Below are 21,064 nucleotides of genomic sequence, written 5' to 3'. Positions count from 1 at the left end.
ATTATTTTTCATTCAATTCGGATGGGTAATTGCTGAGTAATTGCAATTTTAGTTCATTATTTTAATGCATTAAATCCTAAAAAAGGGAAAAGGGGACTTGCAAAACACCTGCCGCTCATTGTACCCTGCTATACCCCCAGTCTATTCCATCTCCGCTTTTCAAATCAGCTGTCTCATTGTACCCTGTTACACCCCTCATCTGTTAGCTGTATGTTCCAAGTGGGAGTGGTTTGGTGGGGCGTTTACCCAACAAATATATTCTTTTAATGCCCTAACCCACCATGTGAACTCGTAGTCGAATGGTTAGGGCATGTAGGTAGGAATAGGAATTGTAGGGTCCCAGGTTCGAATCCCCATCAGGTAGGTAGGTATAGGTGACGGATTTTTCGTTGGAAATATTAGATAGGTAAATGCTGTGGAGTGAGTACATGATGCTGGTGCAAAAAAAAACGAATTTTGAACCCTGTAGCCCCCTCATTTTGATTTATAAAAACAAAGTTATGAAATATGATGATATCATTTTGCTAAATGAATTTTCATTTCACTTATTCAAATACTTTTTACTATACCTATAGCGCCGTAAGTACAGTAAAAATTACCTTGAGATGAGTAATTTTTACTTTTTATGATATAAAAATTACTTTAAAATGAGTAATTTTTACACAACTTGGTTAATGTAATTTTTATTATCATGCTTTAGTAAAAATTATTAAAACAAAATGATTTTTACTAATGTTATAGCAAAATTTATTAAAATGATGATTTTTACTATAAGATTACAGTAAAAATTATTATTGTAACTGAACAGTTGAAAATTGCTGATTTTCAAAACAAATTTTATCATACTTATATTATGTATTTTTGTATGGGATCTGGTTATTGTGCTAAATATGTAGTCAACATTTTTTGTAAAAATTACCCATATTTTTTTCGTGTTATTTAGAGGCAATGCGAATTCTTAACATATTTTATATGATTTAATAATTTTAGAATCAAAGGCAAATTCTGAAAATTGGTTTGAAATTTTATAAATTTGAAGACAATGGAAATTCTAAAAAAAATATGAAAATTTGTCATTTAGAGACACTGAGAATTCCAAAAATTGATTAAAAGTTCTATAAGTTGTAGAAAATGTGAACTTGAAAATGATATGAATAATTGAAGAGCTCTATTCCAAAGTGGGTGAAGTCATTTTTTCCTCCAAAAAATGCGTTTAAAGTTTTTGATACTGAAATTTGTTCTGTTTCCAAAGGTCGGTGCACCTTTCCTTTCTTTGGACATAGAACAATCACTTGTAGAAAAATTTACTTTGAAAAATCCATCCCACTTTGGAATAGAGCTCTCCAATTATTGTATGTAATATATATGAAGATAATGAGAATTCTGAAAAATTAGAGGCATGCACTACTTAGCTATGTAATAGCGGTTATAGCTGTAGAAAAGGCAGCTAGCTACGCACACTTTGCAGCTAAGCTTTGCTTAGCAAGCTTAGCTGTCTAGTTTCAAGTTGTTCTTAAATCATAATAAATCACCAGTAGGTACTAATATTTCATCGACCTTGTGTATTTACTGTGCAGTGTGCATAGGCCCGATAGGGTGACTGGTTTTATTGTATTACTCTACCTACTCCGAGCTATCCAGGACAAGGTAATTATTCCGTCCCTAAGGAATAATTATTGACCAGACCACCATACAAAAGAATTAAAATGATTTCTCTCTATCCTAATAATCCCAAGGACACTTCCTAAAAGCAATAAACGTGGAGGTAAATTAAAAATTAGAATGAAAATATGACGCCTCAACTCCCTTACAAACGTCAAATTTCAAGGTTATTTTTTGCTCAACACTCTCAACAGTGTCAACTTGGCAACATCATTTCTTCGTTTTTTGATTAAAAATACGAGCATTGAAAGTCAAAAGTAACTTCGAAAATAATTCCACTTTTTAAATGTCCTAAAATTTTTTAAATTACTCACATCAGCTTGATTTGACACAATCAGACAGACTGAAAAAATTGTTACATATTTTCCATTCAACTGAATTGCACAAAATAACCTTTAAATAGCAAACTAAATAGGCATCCTAAATTTCTGGAAGATAGGCAGTAATTTCTTTACTCATGAAATTATATAGTTTAGCTAAAAATTACTCCACATAAATGAATAAATAAGCACAAGGAAGCTTTCTCTTCGGCTACTTCCCATTCCGAAAAAAATTGATATTTATGAAAATTTTGTCAACGTATTTCACTAGCTCGTTTAATATTTCAGTTGGTAAATGTCATAATGGTATTTTGATTTTTTTTCTACTTGCCAAAAGGTAGGCTATATTTTCGCATCGATAAATTACACGCCTATTTATCACTCAATGTAAACATTTTGTTCTCTTTTTCATCATTTTATACACCTACCTACTCGAGAGATGGTTATAACTTTACCTTTTAATTAAATTCTCCAGTTCTTCATTTAGGAAAAATTTAATTTCAAACTTTTGTGCGAAGTCTTTTTGAATTAAGTGAAATAAAAAAAGCGATGTATTAAATTGACCGTTTGTTAAAAATAAAGTGTGGAAAATGTTTTAATGTTTCTTAAACTTTCCAATGTTGGTATTAAATTTTTTCCAAGCTGATCCTCTCTAGAACAAAGCAGCTCAGATTTCGATATTATATATTTTTTTTTTTATCGAATTTAATCATTATTCAACTTCAAAACATTCGCAAAAGGAAAATTTACACGGTGTAGTAAATTTCGATGCGATAATAAACTTCGCATCAGTTTGCAGAATGAGTCGCTGGGGCTGAAAGAGACGCTATACTACTATAGCGGTTCGCTAATGCTCATATCACCACGTTGCAGTCGGGTCGTTGGAACACCCGAAAACGACACCTAAAAAGCGTAAATGATTTAGCGTTCGAATTAACCGGCACAGATAAGAGACGAATGTTTACAACTTTAAATTGAAGCGAACAACAAAGAAAACGTCTTAAATGACAAAATCGCGCAGCTTGCTAGAAAAATGAACCCGCCACCAAATGGGAAACACACGACGTAATATACCTCACTATTCTTGAAACTAAGTCGAGATTTCTTCTTTTTTATTTCCGCAACATAGAAACTTTTCGGTAACACCTTTTCGTTGGAAGAAATTCATTTTGTATAGGTACGTTCACTCGAGTCTGGTATATTGTAAGGTACGTTGCGTTCTTCTTATGTTAGTCGAATACTTGAAGTCGTTATAGAGTGTTGTTTTTGATTTTAGGGTAGACCTGTTTTAAACATGGTAAATGCCGATAAGCTTAGTTGAGCTTGAATAAAAAATATCACCTTAGGGAATCAGTTTTATGGCTTGTACTTTACATCCGTGAAAATAATCTAGAAATAACCGTACTTAACGTAGATTATGTTTTCGTGCGACCAGCATGACCATATTTTTTCAACATTGTGTCGCGTCTCCGGATTTTTGGACTGGGGTTAGTTTCCGTTTCGGATATTTTGTACAAGGGTTGGGAAATTTTTTCAGGGTAGATGACCTTTCGATGGGAGAAAATTTTACATTGAAAAAAAAAATCATGAAGAAAACCTTTTTTTTTGTGTAGATATTTTGAAACATGTATCTACCTACTTTTTTATGAAAATCTTTTTCGTAAATCATATTACATAATATACCTATGTACCTATTTAAATACTCGAAAACTCTTAAATTCTTCTCACACACACACACACTTCACCTCGAGCATCTTATCATTCAATTTTTGGTTACATCAACTTGAAATTGAATTGTAATTTGGAAAATTTGTCATCGCAACGGTCGATGGATTTCAAAGATATAATGCTTCGAGCAACATACGCTTACCTAATTGGCGAAATGACAATAAATTCTTGCTGCGTAATTTATAATCAGTCAACTTACGTAAGTATCTATCATCCTCTCTTTTCCCACTTGGAACAGAAAATTTGAACTCACCTGAAACAAAAACACAAAAACAACATTTGATTAGGCAATGAATAAATTATTGACAATCAACTCGTAGCAAACATAATGAGAGAGACACGTAAAATTCGTAGGTAGAAGGTATCTTCGTTTAGCACACAATCATGCCAAAAAGGTCTGTTAAATCAATTTGGTTGAATTGAGAGTCGCTGTACTAGCCTTATCAAAGTCAAAAAAATTCTCAAATTTCAACTTATCAGTTCTTTGAACTATCAAATTGTCAATTAATAGCGACAATGACGACACAAAATCGGAAGCATCCGAGAAAGTCGCCGAAGTCTTTCCTTCTTTCATTGTCTAAACTGAAATGTAATTTGAATTGCAAATTCGTTCGAACGTTCTTTCGTTCTGTTTAATTCAGAACTATCCGAACATCCTCAGATCAAAATTTCGAACTTGAGTCTTTTTGAAAAATTTTGAGCCGAACTTCGGTTCTTCGGTTATAATTTAGGGAATTTTTGAAAAAGTACGTCGTGGTTTATCAAAATGGAGACATTTTCAAGAGAAAATCAAAAGTTTCTATTAAAAATTTCCTTGAGCGTTTTTGTGGATAATGGTCAAGAAGAAAAGGAATTCAGCTTATTGAAATTTGTGAAAATTACATAAGAAAGTCGATTACTTATGATTATATGCAATAAAAGGATATAGGTACTGGAATACATCATTTCCAAAAATGAAGGAAAACTTGAAAAATAAAATATTTCTTTCACAGTCGACTCGATTTTAGGCTCAACATTTTTCAAAAGTGCTCCAGAAAAATTTTGGCTAAAATTTTAAATTTTCTAACAAAATTTAAATCCATTTTGATAGGTTACATGACACTTTTTTCAGAAATATCCCAAAAATTTGGACATAATTTTGGGCTCAAAATTCTTCAAAAATGCTCAAAAATCGGAGCCGCAGAAATACTCTATTTTCTGACGAAATTTTAACCCATTTTGATAAATTACGAAGCACATCTTCAAAAATTCCAAAAATCATACCTACTTATCCCAAGTTCGGGCTCAAATTTCTTCAAAAGTTCTCAAGACAAAGTGTGATTGAAATTTTTGATTTTCTGTCGAAATTTAAACTAATTTTGATAGGTTGTATGATACTTTTTCCAGAAATATCCCTGAAATCATGACACAATTTTGAGCTCAAAATTCTTCGAAAGTGCTCAAAAAAAACTTGAACTGAAAATTTTGATATTTTGCCAAAAATTTAGAGCCATTTTGATACATCATACTATGACTTTTTTTCAGAAGTCCCAGAAATCGTGACCCAATTTCGGGCTCAAAATTCTTCAAAGGAACCTGAAAACCATGCTCGTGGAAATATTCGATTTTATAGCGAAATTTAAGCCTATTTTGATATGTCATGAAGAACATTTTAAAAAATTCTAAGAATCATTCTTGTCCCAAGTTCAGGCTCAAATTTTTTCAGAAGTCCTCATGACAAACTGTGATTGAAATTTTTGATTTTCTGTCGAAATTTAAATCAATTTTGATAGGTCGAATGATACTTTTTCCAGAAATATCCCTGAAATCATGACACAATTCTGAGTTCAACATCCTTCAAAAATGCTCAAAAAAATGTAACTGAAAATTTTGATATTTTTCCAAAAATTGAGACCCATTTTGATATACTTACATTATACTATGATATTTTTTCAGAAATCCCAGAAATCGTTACACAATTTTGGGCTCAAAATTTTTCAAAGGAACCTGAAAACCATAGATGTGGAAATATTCGATTTTATTGAAAAATTTAAACCTATTTTGATAGGCCGTGAATCAAATTTTCAAAAATTCCAATAATCATGCCCCAATTTTATAGGCTCAGAATTGTTCAAAAATTGTGCAAGTCGTTTTTCGAAAGTTTTGGTTCAATGGTCGATCTCTATGATTTTGTTTTGCGTGGAAGAAATTTTGAAAATTGGGAATTTTTGAGCTTAACACCCCTGCTATGCAACTGAAAAAATTCAAAATACGTCTTTTCTGACATTTTTGACCGGAATCTTCCAAAAGCAAACTATTTCTGAAATTTGAGAATTATTTTGAAACGCAGCGGTGTCATTTTTTAGTCATTATTGTCAATTTCAAAAAATTGTAAAAATTAGCCAAAAACTTACCATGTAATTTTTTGGTTTTTTGAAATTGACAAAAATGATAAAAAGTTGGCCCCACTGTGTTTCAAAATATTTCTCAGCTCCATATGTTTTGGCTTGATTAATGCGAAATATTTGAGCAGAAAAAAATTTCAAAACCTCAAAAATGAGCGATTAAAATCCTCCAACATTAAGTATATCATTTTTTCTCAACTCACTCCACACCACGGTCACACTGCCCTCCTCAACACTTTGATAAATGGAACCGCATCGCTGAAGGCTATTACGAGTAAATAACGGTAGTGAAAGAAAATCCTTCAACTTTTTAAACATTCTTTTACGAACAATTTATCGTTACCTACTTTGAGGCAAGACTGAGCGAACACGTTAATTAAATTCTAATTAATAATCATCAACGAGCAGTAATGAGAATAGGTTAATTAATAGCAGAGCAACATAAGATATACGAAGCGAGGGGATTGATAATTAGATTTAATGAAGAATACCTCGTAACTCTTGGCCAGCGTAGGTAGCTAGGTACCAGTCAGAACGAGAAATTTCGCCAACAACGTGAGAGAGAATTACTTAATCTTGACACGCTCTCAATCAAATCTTCTCGTCTCGCCAATTCTTCGAATTTTGCCTCCTTTCCCTCCAAAAAAATATGTATCGGAGGCTAAAATACATAGGAATCAGTTTACATTAGATTCAAATGTGGAAAAATAGTATTGTACCTTGGCTGATGAATTTTGAGTACTTATCTAATGAAATTCTGCATAACCTCCACCAACCATTATGAATGTGTTCCAGTATACTCATCATCATGATGATGACGTTTGTGCTTGTTTTTATTTAATTCTATTCCCTTTCTCAGTAAATATTTTCATTGGAATTGTCAACGTAGGTATTTTTGTTTATTCTTGCCGATTATAAAGATACGTACCAACATCGAAGTTTACTGTTATCATCATGAGTATTCGGTCGCATGTGGAGGATTATTTTTTCAACGATATAGATTTCAAGATTTTGAATTACTTGTAGAATTTTTCTTGGTATTTGAAACATCGTGTTTTTCTTACCGAACACCGAATTGAATTTTTTCACCCATTCTGGATCAATACCTTGACTCGAATATTTTTTGCCTCGTTTTTGTTTAGTTTTATTTCGGCAAAAAAGTAGGTATTATAATTGCACGCGAGGGAAAATAACTTTCTGAAAATTCACCATTTTAAATAATATAACGAATACCGTTGAGCAGATTGCAGGGAAATCAACGAGAAAATATTGTTAAAGATTTTTGTTGTGAACCTAAACCACTACCAGCAGCCGCTACGACGACCGAGTAGAATACGCACGCGTTAATAATAAAAGTATTTTCCACTTTTAGAGCGCCTTCATGAGCCTATATATACGAAAAAACCATCAGAGATGTTAATAATATTGCATACCCAGTTTGCCGTAAATACGATACTCGTTTCAGTGCGTTCAGGCTACAGATCGACAGTGTGAGTGCAGGAGGGGGGGGGGAGTATGTTGCGACGTATATGGTTAATAAAATAGCCTAGCTTCGAATATGATCGTTGCAACGAATTACGACCGAGGCAAAATTTTACTCGGGTAAAATTCTGCTCTTTTTCGAAATAAACACACGCAGTTGAACTGGTATGGAAAACGAAATCGTAAAATTTGATAATCACATTACATAACGTTAGTGTGTAGTACGTTAACCCTTGTGTGTAAATGTGAAACTTTCAAGTGCATTAAAAATTTGACACGGACGCATTAGCGATCGTACAACCCTCGTCAGCTTACATCTACAATTACAATAAATTACGCAATTTTCAACCGTTTTAGTTTACACATTGGATTAAAAGTTGCTAAAAATGAATTGAATTGCGGATCGCCAGACTCGATGGCGAATTTTTTACGTCGACGAAGGGTCGAGAGGAGCACCGCGCGCTGGTAGAGTTGTTATTTTACATTTTGTGCTGTAAGAAAATACTGTATCTAAACGCGAAAAGAAATGCTAGCGGTTTTAATTATAAAGATACCGAGTAAACTGTTAAAATACACGAGTATATTTTTATACGCTCGTTTGTAAATAAAATAAAACGTTGGTAATACTCTTCAAACATACGAGTTGAACTTTTCCCAACGAGAGAAGTTTCGTTTTCACTCTTAAGTCTGTAAATAGAAGATTAAACTTTCCGCTTAATGTTACTGACATATTCGCGATCTACTTTTAACTTTCGATGTTATAGCATGTGACGTGAAATATTCTAATCGGTTGTAACGTTTCATTATATTTGAGTGGTAAATTGGACGACTCGTATTGTGTATCATTTTTCATTTAGTTTGAAACGAGTTTCACTTTTTTTTGTTGGATTTATTTTAAAGAAATGTAATGAAACAGAATAATGAGGAAGCGTTGTGAGGTTATGAACTGAACTTACCAACATAGAACATAGATGTAGGTACCTATTTTTGAATAGAAATGCAATATGTATTACTTTGGGAATATTAAAATGGTTTCCTGATTCGAATTTAATGTGAACGTATCTATCTGATCTACTCGTACTAAATAAGATAGATAGTTTACTTTGATTTAAATACCTATGAGTAGGTACATTGAATTTGAATTCACACACCCAGTGGAAAAAGAATGAGTTTGATCAGATCAGAAAAATTATCGTGCATATCTACACAGAACTGATGAGATCTGATTAAACTTGCACTCAGGGCAAATTTAATAGACCCTGCCAGGTTCACTTGGTCGATTGATTTCAGCAGATAGATCCGTTAAGATCAAATCTATTCTGCAGAATGTCTGGAACTCTCCCAATTGGCACATTTCTAGTGATATCTGACTATACTCATTTCTGCAGTCAGAAATTGCCGTTTTGACAGTCAGATTCGCAGTCTGACTACAATCAACCAATCAGAAACAAGTATTTTTTGATATTCCAAGATGGCGCTGACTTCTCAGAAGACTGAGTGGTGAGTCAGATATTGGCGTTTTGGCAGTCAGAAAATACATTCTGATTGATATGTGGTCATATCCCTAGTCAGATGCACTGTCTAAAAAATACCGTTTTGCCAACCAGGCATCTATAACCTGATCAGATCTTATCAAAAAGACCCAAACAGATGTGCTCAGATTTAAACAAACTGGTCTAAACCAGTCTGATTGGATCTAAATCAGATCATCTGATTCCTTTGTTTGAGGAGGAGGAGGAGGAGGAGGAGGAGGAGGAGGAGGAGGAGGAGGAGGAGGAGGAGGAGGAGGAAGAGGAGGAGGAAGAGGAGAGTGGGAGGAGGTGAGGGGCGGTAAATAACCATAAGAAACTGATTGGGTCTGGTCTGGTCTGGTCTGGTCTGGTCTGATCTGATCCAATCAGTTTCCGATTTCATCTGAATAGGTAGATTGCCCAATTTGATCAAAATTTTGATCTGACTGAATCTGATTAGATCGTCTGGTCAGATGTGACATCCCTACTGACAAGAAATACGCGTTTTAGTCTCACTTTTCAGCTATTATGCCCACGTTTTTTAAAATCCGCTCCCTTTTTTCAAATCCACTGTTACTCTGTTCTACCTGAAACCAGTTTTGTTGAGGTAGACCATGTTTTTTTTACTGCATCTGCACTGCGTTTATGCCATCTCACACTCGGGGTCTTTCATAAAAGCAATTACACACTGCGTTTACGCGATTATGCCCCATGTTAACACACCAAAAAACGCGTTCTCATTTTTAACAAAAATTGTGAAAAGTACAATTTTTTGGCAAAGTAAGCCTTCCTTTTTGCTAAAAATAATTATCAAAATCAATGGGTTTTTGAAAAAAATTCTGAAAATTGTCCAAAAGTCTTCCATATTGCTGAAATTATTATTCTTTTTTGCAATTGAAAAGTTTAAATTTTTCACGTGAAAAGTTGCAAAGTGAAAAATCTTACTTTTCAAAAAAAAAAGTACCGAATACCGACCTACTCAATTTCATAAAAATTGTGCTTGGTGGTGTAGTGGGATGAGCCACGGCTTTCTGAACAACTAACAAGAGGTCATAGGTTTGAATCCTGCTAGAGATGCCAGCATTATTGTGTAATGTACCTATTGTAGCGGGTGGTCCATCTAAGAGTGTGCTCATTTTTTTGCTATGCACTCAACGTGTGAACCAAAAACATTGAGAATCAATAGAGTCAGAAAATGTAGTTTGGTGTGTACTGTGTGTATCATCACCTTTTTGAACTTATCTTGCAAGAATAAACTCTTATGTAAAATTTTTGTTACTTACTAGGCCAAAAAAAAAACATAGCACACTCTTAGATGGGCCCTATTACACAGTAACAGAAATGCACGCAATCAGTTGCTGGTATCTAAAAGCTATAGCTGGTTTGAGCACCTATAGGTAGCTGATTACTGAACTCAGGGTTGTAAAAACCCGGCTAGCAATGTATCAGCTGCTCTATTATAGATAGTGTAGAAAGCAGGATTGTCAGACCGGACAAAAAACCAGACCAATGACCGCAACCAGACCCAAAAGTGCAGACAAGAACGAGTGGGCTGGACTGGACCTTGGACCTCTAAAGCCAATTTATGCAAATATTAACCGAACAGATGACTGTTTTCATAAAAAATAACAGGAACAGACCGAGACCGAAGACCTTTCTAAAACATCGGACCAATGACCACAGTTTGGACTGCTTAGACCTCAGTTATGTCCAATTTTTCAAATTTATAATGCCATTTTATATACCTATTTCAAATAAATTTCCATTGTGATTTAATTTATTTCGAAATTTCAATGTTTTGAAAGTAAAAATCCCATTTTTCAACTCATCTAATGTGTTAGGAAGATTTTTTCTTTCTGAAAAATGAAGACTGTTTTTTGGACCTGGGCTGACCCATGACCATGATGAAAATTTCTGGTCAGGACCTGGCCAGACCGACCTACAAAGACAAAAAATGCAAAACCGAATGACCAGATTGGACAGTTTGAAAGCTCCAAACTAGGACCTTGATTTTGGAGCAACTGCAAAACCAGAATGGTCTTACAAGCCTGGTAGAAAGCAACTGAAAGCTCAAAAACGTCGATTCCCTAGAATAATTGCTGGGGCATAGGCATTCACCTCACCCTGTTGGGGTAAGTAGGTACCACTAAAAACAATTTCCAATGTCCTGTAAAGGATATGAAACCCTGACAATGACTAAAATTATCGAATTTTTGCTTTAAATTTTTTTCTACAAAATTATCTGAAAGTCCGGATTTTTAGAAATAATTCTGACAAAGTTCTTCTTTTTGTTAAAATGGCCAAAATCCTGATTTTTGTCAATAATTATGAAAAAATTCTCGCTTTTTAACAAAATTTCTAAAAATAGTAGTTTTTTCAGAACATTTTGAATTTTTACTTTTTTTAAAAAAAATTGTCCAACCGTCTCGTTTTTTTGCCAGAAACTGTCAGAAAATCATTTCCTTTTGTTAAAATTATCAGTCTCATTTTATTTTTCCAAATTGCCTTTTTTGTCAGAAATTGCCAAATTCTTTATGTTTAATGCCAAAAAATTGTCAGAAAATCTTGATTTTTCATAAAAAAGTTTCTAAATATGTAATTCCAATTTACCAAAATGAAATATCTGCATTTCAATTCGTAATGATTATTCTGTTTTTTGTGATTTTTTTTGCATTGAAATATGTATTGTTTTGCTTGCATTTTGTCACCTTTTTTTAAAGCTACTTTTCAATTAATTTTTAGTTACTTTTTTGTGCTTTTTCAGTTACGAAATTATGTATTTGAGGGAAGAAAAATTGAGTAGGTATGAGCCCTGCCCTCGCTTCATTCTAGCCGGTTTAAGTTTAATTTTCAAAATTAAAGTTTTTGAAAACTCATTCAAATTCTAAAATTTTGGATCAGAAGAAATAGACAAATTTTTTCAACCATTATTTTTATCACTCGAAGCCCGAATTTTTGAAAACTTTTGCCCTTCGCTCGGCCGCATTCCTATCTCTAAATTAAAAGAAATCTCCCCTGCCTGTACTCCATTCCACTCTTGTTAGATTGACTTAATTTCGCAACAGTTTATAAAAATAAAAAAAAAACAATTATATGCACCTATGTAGGTACCTACAATTTGCATTCAAAGTATTCAAACCTGAGAAATAAACAGTAGGAGAAGAATGTGGGAGGGGGCAAGGGGTAGGTAACATTTTGAGGGCATCATTTAGCAGAATCACAAACAATTTCATAAAACGTCGTTAGACAAAACACGTTAAAACAAGTTGAAATGACAAAAACCATAAAAACATTAAAAATCCAGGAAAAATTACAAAAAACCGAAGAAATTTCAACGAAGTTTATCAAAATTCATCAAAATGAGCATGAAACATTGTAAAAAAAGTTTTAAAATGGGATATAAACCTTCCAAAAGTACAAAAATGATTTTAAAATTGCCCAAAACTGATGCAACTGGTCAAAATTTCATCATTAATTTTTCATCATTTGTATTGATTTTAACCTTTTTAAAAGTGTTTTTATTTCGTTCGTCAGTTTTTTTTTTTTTTTGGTAATTTTGAATAATGTTAATGTTGTTTAGAGTGTTCCAATGATTTACCTACAAACATTTTGTTTTGTCGAATTTCCAGCAAAATTTTCTGAAATTCAGCCAATTATCGTGTTTATTTTCGTTTCACATTCTTTCAAGAATCACGAAGAAATTTTTCTAATTTTTTAAAATTCCATAGGTAACATAAATATTTTAAATCTGAGCAATAATGCAAAGTTACCAGGATTATAAAAATTTGTACCCAACTTTCAGACTCGACAACGCTACATAATCGTATCGTCAAAAACAACCATGAAACGTGTCAACCACGAACGTCATTTCGAAAACTAAAAAAAAAAAACCACCTGGTAAAATTTAATTACTGGTTCTGTTGCATTTCCATCGCGTACGCAGCTCGTGTTACTCGTATGAAAAATATAAAAACAAAGCCCAGAATATACGGTCACGAAAGCTTGTTGCGGTGGTGTATGGCGAATAACACTCACGAACGTGTATAAAGTCAAGCGAGAAGAACCGAGTGTGAGGGTGAAATTTTCCGCAGAGCATTTTGAAGATTGAGAGCATACGGCGCGCGTATATATACGTACATTGGCTCGAACAATAAATTATGTACGATTACACGCGCTCGATGAAAAATAGAAAAAAAGTGCATGGTACCGAGGAGGGTTTTTGTTTTTATAAAATTATACGTATTGTCCGCGCTCGTCGGTGTCCTAGATTAACTTTTCTGTTTTATTTACTCCCACGTAGAGTTTTATGACCGTGTCTTTGTACGTCTATAACATTTCTTGAATGTTTCTTTTTTTTCCTTCTCCTGTTTCATTTTATTTTTTTGTAGGTTAGAGATACAGATTCGTGGAATATGTTTACGTTGCACGTGTTTTATTCGAGGTGTGTGTGTGTTTTTTTTTCTATATGTACGAGTAAGATGAAAAAAGTCCATTCTCGCGACCATATATTTGTTAGTAATTTATTTAGACGATACTTTTCCGTGTGAATATTTCAGTCGGCTTGCTAGTATTTTAACTGATTTTCACTTTTACTGCTTTGCACGAGCGAACAATGCGTGTGCCTTGTGGTATGCCATGTTGAGACATTCTCAGAGAGCATTTTGTGTTGCGGACGTGTCGAGTCAAATGTTTTTATTCCTTCCGTCGGTGTGTAATGTCGCATACACAAGTACCTAGCTACTCTTTCGTATAGCGGTGTACATTTCGAAAAAATTTAGTCTACAAGACGAGAATATTCGAAAATGGAGACGTGTGTTGCTCTTCGCAAATACCAACAACGTATGTACTTTGAAAAAAGATGGGGAAAAAAGCATGGCAAAAACTCGTCTGTTGTACAGCAGGTAGATATCTGGATGTTGACGATAGGGTGAATGTTAAAAGCTAGCGAGACCTTTTTTTATGACTACGATGTACGCGTGCTTTGCTTTTTACCGGTTTTTGATAAAATTTGCGAGCTTTTTAAAACGTTTTATACCGAAGCAGCGAGTGCGGGTTCTTTGTAGTTTGAAATATTTTATAATTTGCGCGACGCGGCAGACGAATTAAATATATTCGAATGTGTTCCAAGTCTCGGTCTTCTCGCAGCGAGCGTAACGTGTACGCTTCAATTGATACGATGAAGATTGTAAAAAATTGTTTTCGACTCGAATGCCTGCCTTATTTTATTTTCCGTGTGAAAAAAAAAGAGGAAGAGATACATTCGATACAGGCTTTTCTTTTTTTCTTCTTTTCTTTATGTGCGACCATCCGGTATTACGATATTGGTGGATTTGGAATTATTAACTGCTGCTGGACTTTCGCCTAGTCATCGTGAATCCTTTTTTTATTGGCAAATCTCGCCTATTCGACGAGATAATAAGATGTCACTCATTTTTATTGTCTGTTTAGGATCAAATGGAGGAGGTTTTACGATGTCGGAGTGATTTTACGAAATGCTATGAAAGAAATTTATCTGTGTATTTGGATAAATAATTGATGATGTTGAATAATGCGATAAAAATTTATGTTTTTTAAATGATTTCCTTGTTGTCACAAGAAGTTGACGGATTCAAAGTTCAAACAGGGTGACCTTTTTCCATCAACTTATTCAAAGAAGAGTAGGTACCAAATATTTTCTACTTCTTCTCTGGAGAAAAAAATTGCAGTCACATGAATCGGCTCATTTTTGAGAATTTGAGATCTTCTAGAATTTTTGGAGCACTTGCAAGAAAATTGATCAGTCGGTGCGAGATCAACTTTTGAAAACTCAGGAGGAACAAACCGGTTGACTTTCCGATTACGTTACAACTTTCAAATTCTTGGGGAAAAATCTTGCTGACTTTCTGACATTTTGTCAGATTTTTGAAAACTCATACCTATTGGGGAACAAAGTAATGAATAACCAAAATTATAGGTACCTATCAAACTTCCGAGATAACTTTCTGATAATACATTTTTTTAAACCTGGAATTTTAAATATTTGAGTCAAAACATATCCATGATTCAAATCTTTCTACTCAATACCAAAAATCACAATTGAAGAAGTTAGACAAATTGTTAAACAAATTAAAAACAAGAAATCACCTAGATATGACAAAATCAACGGAAAAATCAACAAAGAATTTCCTCCTCTGCTGATTTGGTATATCACACAGATTTCTAACAGGATAAAGTAGTCCCCGCTTAATGTAGTCGCGTTAATAGAATAATTCGGATAATGGAATCAAAATGGGTTGGGATGGAACACTTGCATCTTCTTACATGTAAATTTTATCACTTATTGTAGTGAAAAAGAGCATTAAGCTCAGTTAACAGAATTGATTAATATTCAAAAGTTGGAGAAAATCATGGAAATTTAACAAAATTTAACAAAAAGTGGATGAAAAATACATGTTTTAAACATGTTAAAATGGCATAAAAACACAAAATGAAGATTATTTTGTAATGAGTCAAAATTGGCAAAAAAGATATGAAATTTTTGTAAAATTTTATAAAAATTGTCCAAAAAAGTGTTCAAAACATATTAAAAGACAAAATGTACCTAACTAAACAACCAAAAAAGTACTGAAATCAACTCCTAAAAACATCTAAAAGTGATGAAATTTCAACAGAATTTGGAATTTTGTGTTTTTATCCTTCAATTTTCTCTGGTTTATAGAATGAAACATACCGGGTCCCAACTCGATTCTAATAAATAAGTACGAGTAGAAATTGGAAATTTGTTTGTGAAAATGATGGAAATTATGCTGAAGGAAGTCCAAGCTTATTTATGACCAGGGAAAGCCCAAATACAAGTAGGATTTTCGTAGTACGAGGTTATAATGCTATAAGCAAAGATACAGAATACATATTTTGAATTTTTTGCTGTGTTTTTTTATTGTACCGCTTATTAGAATATCCCAGTTAAGAGAATTAAAAGTACCTCGGCCCAAACCGATTCCATTAAGGGGGGACTACTGTACTTAAGACTGGATTCTATCCCAACCAATGGAAATATTATGCCAAAGTTATTCTCATCCATAAACTAGGAAAACCAGATCATGAAACCTTATTGTACAGACCTATGAGCTTATTCAAAAAACTAATTTTACAAAGGCTATGGCCAATTCTGGAAAAGAGAAAGCTGATTCCAAACCATCAATTCGGATTTTGTTCCAAACATAATACTATTCAGCAAGTAGGTACATCATCTCGTCAACAAAATTAACAACTCTCTCAAAGATAAGGCGATGCAGCTTTGCCAAGCTTTCAATTGCATATAGAATGCCAGTCTCTTAATGAAGCTTGAAAATCATCTTCCAAACATACTAATCTTCTGGCTCACGATCTAAGTGATAGAAAATTCAGAGTCAAATAACATCGACCTTTTATTCCTTATCTGGACCGCTTATTGCAATTGGAAATCACATGAATACTTGATGCAAATCTTCAAATTGAGTTTTCAAAGAATTTAATGGCACCCTCAACACGCAGTCACCCAACCCTGTGCATGATTATAAGCAGGGTAAGGTAAGAGATGAGTTTGCGCAATGCACAGAGGCATTCTTTATACAAGCTCGATTTGATAGGTTTGCATCAAAATGTATCATTGGAATAGCAGTCCAGATGAGGAGAATAAAAGGTCAATGGTCAAATTTGACAATGCCTTCTCTGACTTCAGAACAATCAGAGCAGGAGTACCACAAGGAAGTGTATTGAGTCCAACATGATATCTTCTCTACACAGGTGACATCCCTTTGACACGCTTATGATGGCGACATTAGCTGACAACACTGCAATTACCACACACAATTTTGATCCAGATGTTGCAATGGACAAATTACAATACAACTTGAATGCAATAAATGAATGGTGTCAAACTTGGAGAATCAAAATCAAATCAATAATAAAAAATCGAGCTACGTCCTTTTTACCAGAAGAAAAGTTGAAACAACTCGCTCACTAATGTTTAAAAACAATGAAATGCTTTGAACAAACGTCGTCAAGTATCTGAGAACACACCTTGATAACCATCTCACATGGAGAGATGAGAGATCATATTCTGAAGAAGAGAACTCAACTCAACAAAAAACTCAAATCGCTTTATTGGCTTCTTGGAACTAATATGCTGAACCAGCAAAACAATGTTTATTCAAACCAATTTAGATGCCACCATTGAAATATAAATTAATTTGAATTGGCAAAAACTTACTTTGAAAATTTGAGCCTAAATCCATCACAAACAGGTGACAAAAATAGTGAATTCACTTTTGTTGTAACTGAACTTTTTTGAGCCCTTTTTATGGGATTTTTTGAGAACTGGAGTCTGGAAACTCAAAAAAATCCGCCTGACATCCCAGAAGGGTTGAAAATCCTAACAAATTGATTTCAAAAGTTAGAAATTCAACAAGAATCAAATCTTAGTTTCTTGCTTCAACATAATCAAATTTTTTTACTGTTTGTGATTGCTGGTGTTGTTGTTGTTGTTGTTGTTTTCTAATAAAAAAAACTAATCATCTCTGAAATTTAAAAATTCTGCCAAAAATCGAAAAATAAGATCAAGACACTGAAATTTGGTCTAGTGATATATTTTTAATTTTTTTATTTTGGTATTGAGTAATTAATTTCTACTTTTTGAAAAACTACAATTCCACGTATTATGCACTGTTATTTTAGCGATTTGTGCAGAGAATTCTACGACCCAAAAATACATACACCATGTATATTTCAATGTGTCACAATGCCTATGTAAGAACATTTTTTTTACTTCCCCTCACGATCCTCTTCCTCTCAAAAATGATCATTTTGAAAAATCTCTCATTTTGAAAATCGTTACTGATCTTTGAAATCGTAAAATGCTTTTCAACTCACCTATATGGCTTTTATGCAATTTTTTTTTGGAAAAATTGATAATTTCTGGCGTTTTCACCTCTTTTAAACCCATCTGTCAGATCATTGGCAGCATTTAGGGTTCAAAAGATACACATTTGGGTTCAGAGTGAGAAATTCCGCAATTTGCTTCCATTTAGAACAGTTTTCTCGGCTGAAAGTAGGTACTTGAAAATTTTGAACTTTCGAGCTTTCGCTGTGTTTAAAAGGGGCAGCTCTGGATCATCAGGCTGTTAGCTTTCAAAACAGCTAGTGTAACATACCCTAACTCTTAAGACCAGTTCCAGCTTTCAAATCGTTCGGTACATTTTCGTCAGGTGTGACTCTTGGATTATTGGATCGTTTTTACGGGGAATTAGTTATGCAATTTTATTAACACGAATGAAAACAAAATAAATACCTCCGATTAGTTTAAGGTAAACGGTTGGTACATGTATGAAACTTCATTTCATTTTTTATTCTGTTTTTTGAGGTACCTATAGGTACATACAAAGAAGTATCTACTCATACTTACCTACTTGAATGATTTTGTCGTAGTAAGTATTCTGATAACAATAACTATACCCTATGGAACTGGATACGAGAAACGATATTCTTCATGATCTCGAATCTCAATTTTGCATTAGCACAATTGCAACTTACCTCGAGGAAAAAGTAAAGATACGCGAGAAAATTGAAATATTCCGTTAAATGAAAGTGTATTGCATTTCGATAAAAGTTATAGTAATATGATCAAGGGTTCTCTTCAATACGTAGTGTATTATAGAAAGAAAAATATTTCGTAATTTTCAACGAGAGAAAGAGAGAAAAATGCAATATTGCAGCGTTAATCCACAGAATATAGGGTACCCTAGTACTCGTAAATTAAAAGCAATAAGGTTAACGTATCTTTTTCACCTTTTAATTCAAAAATTTCATTCAAAAATAACGTTAAATTTCCATTCATAAATAATACATATTTCATCTTATCAATTAAATCACTGTGAGAATTTTATTCACGATGGTAAGGGTAGTGATGTCAATTAAAAAAATGAACGAATCACATCCGTGACAACGTATCGTGAACCCAAGTCCATTAACTTGTCCTCGATTAGCTAGGTGTCTGGTTTATAAATAAAATACAACGAATCAAGTATTAAAATACGAGCTAAAAATGTACGCGAATTTTTTTTCAACCATAAAGCTGATGACACGATGTAAACTTTAATAAAATGCGATGCATATTCCAAAGACACGCGAATTCATACACAGCTGTGTACGTACATAAATATACATTATGTAAGTTAGGTTTTCACAATAGATAGGTAGGTACCATGAAATAATGCAACGTGTTTGGCGGATTAAATGGCCAACATAATAACACTAGAACAAAGATGTTGAATGTTGACTTCAACGAATATATTTTTTTTTTTTTGAAAAATCGACGCCATTATTTTAGAAACGAGGTTCCAAAATTCCAAATATACGAGCAACATATAAATGTATTTTTGTTTTCAAACAAAATACTCGTATGTACGTAGGTGAACGATAGCAAATTTCTTACGTTTACTGTTCGATATTATCATCGTATGCGTTATAAGTATGTAGTCGATTACTGTGTGAAATTCTTTTTTCTCTATTTGCCGCTCTCCATGACAGCATGATAAACGTTTTAGTAAAGTTTTCTTATTTAAATTGCCATAGCGAAATGAAAATGTACTATTTGGATAAAAAAAATGACACGCTGTAAATTTCGCCTTAATCTCATTTATAACATTTGTTCGTAAAAGGCTGAAAAAAAACTTTATTCTTTTGAATTGTTTATTTTTGAGATATTTCTGTACGAATGGATGGCGGGGCTGCGACTGTTTGATATGTTAATTTGGGTCAAAAAATAACCAATTTTTCATGCTCAAAAAGAAAAAGCTATTAAGAATAGACATGTTGCGAATAAAATATTACGCTGAAAAATTGCTACAATTTCTGGTTATTTTTATTCATTATATATTGGATCAGATGGTAGTAGGAAGAAAGCTTTTAGGAGTTCCTCTTCATATTTTCAATTTCCTTTCTCGATGATGATGATGATGATGTGATAATGTTTAAAGTGAACAAGTGTAACAAATTGTCAAATTTTTTTCAACGTCGTATAAATTTTTGGGGACATTCACCTTAGTCTATTCGAAGGTTTCAAGGAATTTTCGTTTCAAAATGAAGCGATGTAAAAGCTCCCAACATTTTGACATTCAACGTCTAAAGTGATAAAACCCTGCTATAGTACTCTCAATGACTCCGACCCGAATGAGAAAATTCAAACCATAATAATATAACGAGAGAGAGCAAATATCACAAAATGAGCAATATTGCCACGAAGTTCGTCAAATGGTTCAATAACTAGCTATAGCTAATGCTTTATACCATCGAAAGTTTATCATTGAATTAGGACGGCGCGAACACCGGGTAATATTCGTACCGAAATTACATATCTTTCACGGTATTATACAAGGTTTATAGGTAACCGGCAGGTTGAAGAGATGAGCTCTAAACTACCATACAACAATAATTACATTAATTTATGTGGAATTCCCGATTGTCGTCTGATTTTCACCACGCCCTGGCGCCTGGGCCGTTGTCATGACGATACGAAAATATCTTATTCGCTAGATCCGAGCTTTATCTCATAAATCACTGGCGTCTGCGATTGAAAATTTTTTTCCCAGCGTGACTAAGCATAAAGTGAAATTTTTCAGTTACCTTACAACTTGTAAAATGAAATGCCACGAGCAGATTCATTTTTTTTATGTATTTATGAGAATAGAGACCCAACCTACTGCGACTAGAGACGATGCTCTTTTTTTTTCAAAAAGTCTTTTATGCGTATCAAAAGAGTATAGAGAAAATGCGTCTCGGAGGAATTTGTAATTTGTCGTATTTTATACTTTATAAGTACCTAAGTATTTGATATAGTTTACCTGTTTCATTACCAATGACCGAGTTTAATGGGCAAAATGCACCATAATGACTGTCGTAGTGAATGATATTTTGCTTTAGAAAGTCCATTCAACTTCAATTAAGATAATTTGTACGAGTA

General features: G+C 33.5%; 1 protein-coding gene across 2 annotated transcripts in view; it reads right to left on the bottom strand.

The window, feature by feature from the left end:
* NaCP60E (Na channel protein 60E) overlaps window positions 1-21,064 on the bottom strand; it is a 272,797-nt gene that overhangs the window by 150,190 nt on the left and 101,543 nt on the right. The gene's annotated exons all lie outside the window — the stretch shown is intronic.

Source organism: Planococcus citri, chromosome 4 (genome assembly GCF_950023065.1).
Source record: "Planococcus citri chromosome 4, ihPlaCitr1.1, whole genome shotgun sequence".
Lineage (NCBI taxonomy): Eukaryota > Metazoa > Arthropoda > Insecta > Hemiptera > Pseudococcidae > Planococcus > Planococcus citri.
Note: the sequence above shows the minus strand (reverse complement) of the source record. Positions and strands in the feature narration are given on the sequence as shown.